Raw genomic sequence first — 6,694 nt, 5'->3', positions numbered from 1 at the left:
GTGATGGTTAGGTTAGGTTGGATAAAGTATAGTGAGATAAGCACGTTTTGTGGATATTTTTGCAATGTCCAATTCTTTGATTTCGGTGATGGTTAGGTTCAATTGGGTGAGGTTTGGTAGAATAAGAACTTTTTGTGGATATTTTGGCAATGTCAAATTCTCTGACTTCGGTGATGGTTAGGTTAGGTTGGGTTAGGTATAAAGGGGTAAGCATGTTTTGTAGATATTTTGGCAATGTCTAATTCTTTAATTTCGTTGATGGTTAGGCTCAGATGGGTGAGGTTTGGTAGGATAAGAACTTTTTGTGGATATTTTGGCAATGTCGAATTCTCTAAATTCGGTGATGGTTAGGTTAGGTTGGATAAGGTATAGTGAAGTAAGCTCGTTTTGTGGATATTTTGGCAATGTCCATTTCTTCGATTTCGGTGATGGTTAGGTTCAGATGGGTGAGGTTTGGTGGGGTATGAACTTTTTGTAGATATTTTGGCAATGTTGAATTCTCTGACTTCGGTGATGGTTAGGTTAGGTTGAATAAGGTATAGTGAGGTAAGCACGTTTTGTGGATATTTTGGCAATGTCCATTTCTTCGATTTCGGTGATGGTTAGGTTCAGATGGGTGAGGTTTGGTGGGGTATGAACTTTTTGTGGATATTTTGGCAATGTTGGATTCTCTGACTTCAGTGATGGTTAGGTTAGGTTGGGTTAGATATTGTGAGGTAAGCACGTTTTGTGGATATTTTGGCAATGTCCAATTCTTTGATTTTTGTGATGGTTAGGTTCAGATGGGTGAGGTTTGGTAGGATAAGAAATTTTTGTGGATATTTTGGCAATGTCGAATTCTCTGACTTTGGTGATGGTTAGGTTAGGTTAGGTTAGGTATTGTGAGGTAAGCACGTTTTCTGGATATTTTTGCAATGTCCAATTCTTTGATTTCGGTGATGGTTAGGTTCAATTGGGTGAGGTTTGGCAGGATAAGAACTTTTTGTGGATATTTTGGCAATGTCGAATTCTCTGACTTCGGTGATGGTTAGGTTAGGTTGGGTTAGGTTTTAAGGGGTAAGCATGTTTTGTAGATATTTTGGCAATGTCTAATTCTTTAATTTCGTTGATGGTTAGGCTCAGATGGGTGAGGTTTGGTAGGATAAGAACTTTTTGTGGATATTTTGGCAATGTCGAATTCTCTGACTTCGGTCATGGTTAGGTTCAATTGGGTGAGGTTTGGTTGGATAAGAACTTTTTGTGGATATTTTGGCAATGTCGAATTCTCTATTTTCGGTGATGGTTAGGTTAGGTTGGATAAGGTATAGTGAGGTAAGCACGTTTTGTGGATATTTTGGCAATGTCCATTTCTTCGATTTCGGTGATGGTAAGGTTCAGATGGGTGAGGTTTGGTGGGGTATGAACTTTTTGTAGATATTTTGGCAATGTTGAATTCTCTGACTTCGGTGATGGTTAGGTTAGGTTAGGTTTGGTATTGTGAGGTAAGCACGTTTTGTGGATATTTTGGCAATGTCGAATTCTTTGATTTCGGTGATGGTTAGGTTCAGATGGGTGAGGTTTGGTAGGATAAGAACTTTTTGTGGATATTTTGGCAATGTCGAATTCTTTGACTTCGGTGATGGTTAGGTTAGGTTGGGTTAGGTATTGTGAGGTAAGCACGTTTTGTGGATATTTTATCATTGTCCAATTCTTTGATTTCGGTGATGGTTAGGTTCAGATAAGTGAGGTTTGGTAGGATAAGAACTTTTTGTGGATATTTTGGCAATGTCGAATTCTCTGACTTCGGTGATGGTTAGGTTAGGTTGGGTTAGGTATTGTAAGGTGAGCACGTTTTGTGGATATTTTTGCAATGTCCAATTCTTTGATTTCGGTGATGGTTAGGTTCAGATGGGTGAGGTTTGGTAGGATAAGAACTTTTTGTGGATATTTTGGCAATGTCGAATTCTCTGACTTCGGTGATGGTTAGGTTAGGTTAGGTTAGGTATTGTGAGGTAAGCACGTTTTGTGGATATTTTTGCAATGTCCAATTCTTTGATTTCCGTGATGGTTAGGTTCAATTGGGTGAGGTTTGGTAGGATAAGAACTTTTTGTGGATATTTTGGCAATGTCGAATTCTCTGACTTCGGTGATGGTTAGGTTAGGTTGGGTTAGGTATAAAGGGGTAAGCATGTTTTGTAGATATTTTGGCAATGTCTAATTCTTTAATTTCGTTGATGGTTAGGCTCAGATGGGTGAGGTTTAGTAGGATAAGAACTTTTTGTGGATATTTTGGCAATGTCGAATTCTCTAAATTCGGTGATGGTTAGGTTAGGTTGGATAAGGTATAGTGAAGTAAGCACGTTTTGTGGATATTTTGGCAATGTCCATTTCTTCGATTTCGGTGATGGTTAGGTTCAGATGGGTGAGGTTTGGTGGGGTATGAACTTTTTGTAGATATTTTGGCAATGTTGAATTCTCTGACTTCGGTGATGGTTAGGTTAGGTTGAATAAGGTATAGTGAGGTAAGCACGTTTTGTGGATATTTTGGCAATGTCCATTTCTTCGATTTCGGTGATGGTTAGGTTCAGATGGGTGAGGTTTGGTGGGGTATGAACTTTTTGTGGATATTTTGGCAATGTTGGATTCTCTGACTTCAGTGATGGTTAGGTTAGGTTGGGTTAGATATTGTGAGGTAAGCACGTTTTGTGGATATTTTTGCAATGTCCAATTCTTTGATTTCGGTGATGGTTAGGTTCAGATGGGTGAGGTTTGGTAGGATAAGAACTTTTTGTGGATATTTTGGCAATGTCGAATTCTCTGACTTCGGTGATGGTTAGGTTAGGTTAGGTTAGGTATTGTGAGGTAAGCACGTTTTGTGGATATTTTTGCAATGTCCAATTCTTTGATTTCGGTGATGGTTAGGTTCAATTGGGTGAGGTTTGGTAGGATAAGAACTTTTTGTGGATATTTTGGCAATGTCGAATTCTCTGACTTCGGTGATGGTTAGGTTAGGTTGGGTTAGGTATAAAGGGGTAAGCATGTTTTGTAGATATTTTGGCAATGTCTAATTCTTTAATTTCGTTGATGGTTAGGCTCAGATGGGTGAGGTTTAGTAGGATAAGAACTTTTTGTGGATATTTTGGCAATGTCGAATTCTCTAAATTCGGTGATGGTTAGGTTAGGTTGGATAAGGTATAGTGAAGTAAGCACGTTTTGTGGATATTTTGGCAATGTCCATTTCTTCGATTTCGGTGATGGTTAGGTTCAGATGGGTGAGGTTTGGTGGGGTATGAACTTTTTGTAGATATTTTGGCAATGTTGAATTCTCTGACTTCGGTGATGGTTAGGTTAGGTTAGGTTTGGTATTGTGAGGTAAGCACGTTTTGTGGATATTTTGGCAATGTCGAATTCTTTGATGTCGGTGATGGTTAGGCTCAGATGGGTGAGGTTTGGTAGGATAAGAACTTTTTGTGGATATTTTGGCAATGTCGAATTCTTTGACTTCGGTGATGGTTAGGTTAGGTTGGGTTAGGTATTGTGAGGTAAGCACGTTTTGTGGATATTTTATCATTGTCCAATTATTTGATTTCGGTGATGGTTAGGTTCAGATAAGTGAGGTTTGGTAGGATAAGAACTTTTTGTGGATATTTTGGCAATGTCGAATTCTCTGACTTCGGTGATGGTTAGGTTAGGTTGGGTTAGGTATTGTAAGGTAAGCACGTTTTGTGGATATTTTTGCAATGTCCAATTCTTTGATTTCGGTGATGGTTAGGTTCAGATGGGTGAGGTTTGGTAGGATAAGAACTTTTTGTGGATATTTTGGCAATGTCGAATTCTCTGACTTCGGTGATGGTTAGGTTAGGTTAGGTTAGGTATTGTGAGGTAAGCACGTTTTGTGGATATTTTTGCAATGTCCAATTCTTTGATTTCGGTGATGGTTAGGTTCAATTGGGTGAGGTTTGGTAGGATAAGAACTTTTTGTGGATATTTTGGCAATGTCGAATTCTCTATTTTCGGTGATGGTAAGGTTAGGTTGGATAAGGTTTAGTGAGGTAAGCACGTTTTGTGGATATTTTGGCAATGTCCATTACTTCGATTTCGGTGATGGTTAGGTTCAGACGGGTGAGGTTTGGTGGGGTATGAACTTTTTGTAGATATTTTGGCAATGTTGAATTCTCTGACTTCAGTGATGGTTAGGTTAGGTTAGGTTAGGTATTGTGAGGTAAGCACGTTTTGTGGATATTTTGGCAATGTCCAATTCTTTGATTTCGGTGATGGTAAGGTTCAGATGGGTGAGGTTTGGTAGGATAAGAACTTTTTGTGGATATTTTGGCAATGTCGAATTCTCTGACTTTGGTGATGGTTAGGTTAGGTTAGGTTAGGTATTGTGAGGTAAGCACGTTTTGTGGATATTTTTGCAATGTCCAATTCTTTGATTTCGGTGATGGTTAGGTTCAATTGGGTGAGGTTTGGTAGGATAAAAACTTTTTGTGGATATTTTGGCAATGTCGAATTCTCTGACTTCGGTGATGGTTAGGTTAGGTTGGGTTAGGTATAAAGGGGTAAGCATGTTTTGTAGATATTTTGGCAATGTCTAATTCTTTAATTTCGTTGATGGTTAGGCTCAGATGGGTGAGGTTTGGTAGGATAAGAACTTTTTGTGGATATTTTGGCAATGTCGAATTCTCTGACTTCGGTCATGGTTAGGTTCAATTGGGTGAGGTTTGGTTGGATAAGAACTTTTTGTGGATATTTTGGCAATGTCGAATTCTCTATTTTCGGTGATGGTTAGGTTAGGTTGGATAAGGTATAGTGAGGTAAGCACGTTTTGTGGATATTTTGGCAATGTCCATTTCTTCGATTTCGGTGATGGTTAGGTTCAGATGGGTGAGGTTTGGTGGGGTATGAACTTTTTGTAGATATTTTGGCAATGTTGAATTCTCTGACTTCGGTGATGGTTAGGTTAGGTTAGGTTTGGTATTGTGAGGTAAGCACGTTTTGTGGATATTTTGGCAATGTCGAATTCTTTGATTTCGGTGATGGTTAGGTTCAGATGGGTGAGGTTTGGTAGGATAAGAACTTTTTGTGGATATTTTGGCAATGTCGAATTCTTTGACTTCGGTGATGGTTAGGTTAGGTTGGGTTAGGTATTGTGAGGTAAGCACGTTTTGTGGATATTTTATCATTGTCCAATTCTTTGATTTCGGTGATGGTTAGGTTCAGATAAGTGAGGTTTGGTAGGATAAGAACTTTTTGTGGATATTTTGGCAATGTCGAATTCTCTGACTTCGGTGATGGTTAGGTTAGGTTGGGTTAGGTATTGTAAGGTAAGCACGTTTTGTGGATATTTTTGCAATGTCCAATTCTTTGATTTCGGTGATGGTTAGGTTCAGATGGGTGAGGTTTGGTAGGATAAGAACTTTTTGTGGATATTTTGGCAATGTCGAATTCTCTGACTTCGGTGATGGTAAGGTTAGGTTAGGTTAGGTATTGTGAGGTAAGCACGTTTTGTGGATATTTTTGCAATGTCCAATTCTTTGATTTCGGTGATGGTTAGGTTCAATTGGGTGAGGTTTGGTAGGATAAGAACTTTTTGTGGATATTTTGGCAATGTCGAATTCTCTGACTTCGGTGATGGTTAGGTTAGGTTGGGTTAGGTATAAAGGGGTAAGCATGTTTTGTAGATATTTTGGCAATCTCTATTTCTTTAATTTCGTTGATGGTTAGGCTCAGATGGGTGAGGTTTAGTAGGATAAGAACTTTTTGTGGATATTTTGGCAATGTCGAATTCTCTAAATTCGGTGATGGTTAGGTTAGGTTGGATAAGGTATAGTGAAGTAAGCACGTTTTGTGGATATTTTGGCAATGTCCATTTCTTCGATTTCGGTGATGGTTAGGTTCAGATGGGTGAGGTTTGGTGGGGTATGAACTTTTTGTAGATATTTTGGCAATGTTGAATTCTCTGACTTCGGTGATGGTTAGGTTAGGTTGAATAAGGTATAGTGAGGTAAGCACGTTTTGTGGATATTTTGGCAATGTCCATTTCTTCGATTTCGGTGATGGTTAGGTTCAGATGGGTGAGGTTTGGTGGGGTATGAACTTTTTGTGGATATTTTGGCAATGTTGGATTCTCTGACTTCAGTGATGGTTAGGTTAGGTTGGGTTAGATATTGTGAGGTAAGCACGTTTTGTGGATATTTTGGCAATGTCCAATTCTTTGATTTCGGTGATGGTTAGGTTCAGATGGGTGAGGTTTGGTAGGATAAGAACTTTTTGTGGATATTTTGGCAATGTCGAATTCTCTGACTTTGGTGATGGTTAGGTTAGGTTAGGTTAGGTATTGTGAGGTAAGCACGTTTTCTGGATATTTTTGCAATGTCCAATTCTTTGATTTCGGTGTTGGTTAGGTACAATTGGGTGAGGTTTGGTAGGATAAGAACTTTTTGTGGATATTTTGGCAATGTCGAATTCTCTGACTTCGGTGATGGTTAGGTTAGGTTGGGTTAGGTTTAAAGGGGTAAGCATGTTTTGTAGATATTTTGGCAATGTCTAATTCTTTAATTTCGTTGATGGTAAGGCTCAGATGGGTGAGGTTTGGTAGGATAAGAACTTTTTGTGGATATTTTGGCAATGTCGAATTCTCTGACTTCGGTCATGGTTAGGTTCAATTGGGTGAGGTTTGGTTGGATAAGAACTTTTTGTGGATATTTTGGCA

Source organism: Arctopsyche grandis, unplaced genomic scaffold, assembly GCF_051622035.1.
Source record: "Arctopsyche grandis isolate Sample6627 unplaced genomic scaffold, ASM5162203v2 HiC_scaffold_23, whole genome shotgun sequence".
Taxonomy (NCBI): domain Eukaryota; kingdom Metazoa; phylum Arthropoda; class Insecta; order Trichoptera; family Hydropsychidae; genus Arctopsyche; species Arctopsyche grandis.
This window is presented reverse-complemented; position numbering follows the sequence as displayed.